The 3,814-nt window shown below is 38.7% G+C and overlaps 1 pseudogene; it reads left to right on the forward strand.

The window, feature by feature from the left end:
• The first annotated feature begins 483 nt into the window (after positions 1–483).
• On the forward strand, positions 484–2,939 carry LOC133800197 (pentatricopeptide repeat-containing protein At5g61800-like; annotated as a pseudogene).
• The last annotated feature ends 875 nt before the right edge of the window (positions 2,940–3,814 follow it).

Genomic DNA, 3,814 nt, shown 5'->3' on the forward strand with positions numbered 1-3,814 from the left:
ATGGCTACCTACTTAAGCAAAGCTAAAGACCTTCTTGCACAATTCAACAAGTACACCATACAGTAGATACCGCACGATCGAAATTCAAATGTTGATGCTTTGGCCAAGCTAGCAAGTGTTGCTAGACACTTTGAATGTAATACCAATTCAGCACCTTGCCCAACCCATCATCCATGTAAAAGAAACAACATTGCTGCTAGACAACTCACCATCTTGGATGACTCTTATTGGTACTTATCTAGAGCAGGGTACTTTACCCCTAAATATAAATGAAGCACAAAAAGTATTGTGGCAAGTTGTCAGATATGTAATCATTGATTGAGTTATGTATAGATGAGGGTACTCAATGCCTCTACTTCGATGTATTACTAAAACAAAAGCAGAATTGCTGATGGTGGAAGTACACGAAGGATTATGTGGCAACCATGCAGGGGGCAGAGCCTAGCAAAGAAGATATTAAAGCAAGAATATTTTTGGCCCAAAATGAATGAAGATACACTGGAATTCGTGAAGAAATGTGACAAATGTCAGAGATTCTCCGAAAAACCTCGAGCAACTCCTAATGAGCTCGAACAAATGCAAAGTCTATGTCTTTTTGCTGTATGGGGAATAGATCTGATCGAGCACCTACCTATGGGAAAAGGAGGAATCAAGTTTGTAGTCGTTGTAGTGGATTACTTTACTAAATGGATCAAAGCAGAGCCACTAGCAACTATAACTTCAAAGAAAGTACTTGATCACCTTCATAAATTTTAAAAAAAATGAATAAACAATGTGAAAAAAGAGAAAATAGACAGAGTGATATAGAGAAATTTTAGAGGGTCACATCACCTCTTTGGGGCTTTCCTTTATATATTTATAAAGATATAGATGTCAATTAATTAATTGTATCTTGTAAATATCTACTTTAAACTAATATCTTATCAATAAGGTAAATTAATATAAATTAAATATTATTATTAATTGGGGGTTTCTTTAGTCCCTCAGTTGGATTTTAAGGACTTAGTCCTTCATGCATTTTTGAGCCATTGGATATAGGGTGGACGATTGGATTGTGGCTTTTGGTTCAGACTGTGTTAAAATACATATATACTCTTTGATACCCTTTCAGTTGAGAAAGGAACCAGCTATCATTTTCCAAAAAAAAAAATTGTTTATTTTTTACTAATTCAAAACACCCAAATAGGCTTCATTCCCCCCGATTTGAAAGTGATCTTATTGGAAGAACTGGTTCAAGAAAAATCCATGGAGTTTTCGACTGAAAGACCATTGTGGGACTAGGAACCCCAAAAGCAAAATGGTATTTTGTTCTCACTCTACTCTGAGCTACTACTTCTTCTATCAACAATAGCAGCAATGTCAGCAGAGTGATACTGAATCACTACACTACTCTCAAACAACTCCACCCACTTCACGCTCACTCCATCGTCACCAGCCTCCTCTCTTCCTCTTATGCCCACTTATTGCTCACCACTTTCTTCTTCTCTGCAACTTCACTTTCTTATAACAGTAACAATGGTGGATTGAGCTGCACCCTCTCTCTCTTCAACCTCATTCAAAACCCATCTACCTTTTCTTTCAACAACATCATCAGAGCCCACTCTCTTTTCTCCTCACCGCTACAGTCTCTCCTCCGTTTCTCCCACATGCACCGCCTCTCCCTCCCTCTCGAATTTCACACCTTCCCCTTCATCCTCAAGGCATGTGCTCAGCTGGGCCCCAGAAATACTGACGCCATTTCCATCGCCCTAGCTCTTCACTCCCAATCCCTCAAGTTTGGCTTCAACACAGATTCTTTTGTCTCCAATGCCCTCATCCGCGTCTACTTCGTCAGTCGCTACCTCTCTGACACGTGTCGGGTATTCAATGAAGACCCTCAACACAGGGATGTTGTCACTTACAACACTCTAATCGATGAGTTTGTCAAAGCAAGTGAAAGTTCGGGTGCCCATAAATAGTTCGACGAATTGCACCTGAGAGACTCTGTCTCCTGGGGTACTATATTAGTCAGTTATGTGCAGATTAATTAGTGTGGGGAAAAAATTTGACTCTTTTATCAAATGCTTGAATTGTAAATTCATCCAGATAACATTGCCTTGGTCTCGGTTCTCTCTGCGTCTCCCCAGCTGGGGGATTTAGAACGCGGCTATACTATACAGAATTATATTAGCATAAATGGGATTCGTCTAGACTCATTCTTGACTATAGGATTGGTTGACTTGTATGCCTAGTTTGGCTGTATTGAGATTGGTAAAATGATATTTGACTCGAGTTCGAACAAGAACTTGCGTACATGGAATACAATGCTCATTGGGTTTTCCATGCACGGTCTTGTCCACCAATCACTATACTATTTCTTTAGAATGATAGAAGTTGGAGTTAAGCCAAATTGGGTTAGCTTTCTGGAAGTGTTGGTGGGTTGCAGCCATGCGGGTCTAGTAGAAGAAGCCAAAAAGCTCTTCAATGAGATGGAATCTATGTACATTGTTTGTCGAGAGCAAAAACATTATGGGTGCATGGCTGATTTGTTGGGGAGGGCTGGTTTGATAGAAGAAGCAATGGAGATGATAAGAAAGATGCCAATGGAGGGTGATGTGTTCGTGTGGGGTGGGCAGCTATCAAGTTGTAGGCTTCATAGGAATGTTGGTGATGCTAAGAAAGCAGGAAAGCGTGTGATGCAGCTGAAACTAGACGACGGCGGTGTGTATTCAATCATGGCAAGCGTGTATGCGAATGCGGAGTAGTGGGAGGATGTGGTGAAGATGAGGAGGTGGAGGGAGTCGAAGAAGGTGAAGAAGAGTGCTGGTTGTAGTTTGATTCGATTGGAAGGAGTGACTCATGAGTTTGTTGCTAGGGACACATTGCATCCCCAAACTGGTGAGATATATTCAATTTTGAATATTTCATGTAAAGATACCAATTTCAAACATTCTACCTAAATATGTCCTGTCATAATTTTTTTGAATATGTTGGTTTACAACAACCACATACAAGTTACATCTAGATTGATAGAAGTTTTGTTCTCGTATGAAAGAGTTGACTGATGAAGACAAAGACATAAGAAGCAAAGAATTTGTCACTTTGCGGTTGATAATAACTTGGTCTCCCATTTGAATGATCTTAAACTTGCCGAGATTTTAAGTAACAAATAACAAATCTCACTCTCACTCTCACTCTCACTCTCACTCTCAGCTACTCTAGTTCTCAGAAAAAAATAAAAATAGAAAAATGAAAAATATAAAAAATTAATTATAAAGGTATTTTGAATTTTTTTTTCTCTATTAGAATGTTTTTATTTATATAATGAGACTTAATAAAAAAATTCATATAAAAACAAGTCAAATGGTATCAGGTTTTGTTACATTCCACTATAATATTTGTTTGTATATTCTATAATTAATCACTTACTAGCGGCAAAGCCATTACGTACCCAATTTCGTAAATAGCTCAATATTTCAACGAAATTTACTATATTATCCTCTGTTGACGGTGAAATCTCGTCAATGAAATTAGATCGGAAAACTCAAAGGTAAATATGGAGATATTTAGATTTAGATAAGAACTTAGAATAAGCTTAAGGAGGGATAAAACACAGATCAACAATGGAGTAAGCCTTTGTATCTTGCACAATAGCCTGAGTGTACAATGAGTTTTCCAACACCCTACTCTGAGGGGTCCAGGTCTATTTATAGTTGGGCTCTAATGGCCCCTTATACATGGTGGTCCCTTGGGACAAAATAGTACATGAGTACACTGTCAGGGTAGCAGTACAAGTGGTAGTGGTGTTGGAAGAGTGGTGGTCTGCTCTAGTACG

The sequence above is a fragment of the Humulus lupulus genome, chromosome 9, assembly GCF_963169125.1.
Source record: "Humulus lupulus chromosome 9, drHumLupu1.1, whole genome shotgun sequence".
NCBI lineage: Eukaryota > Viridiplantae > Streptophyta > Magnoliopsida > Rosales > Cannabaceae > Humulus > Humulus lupulus.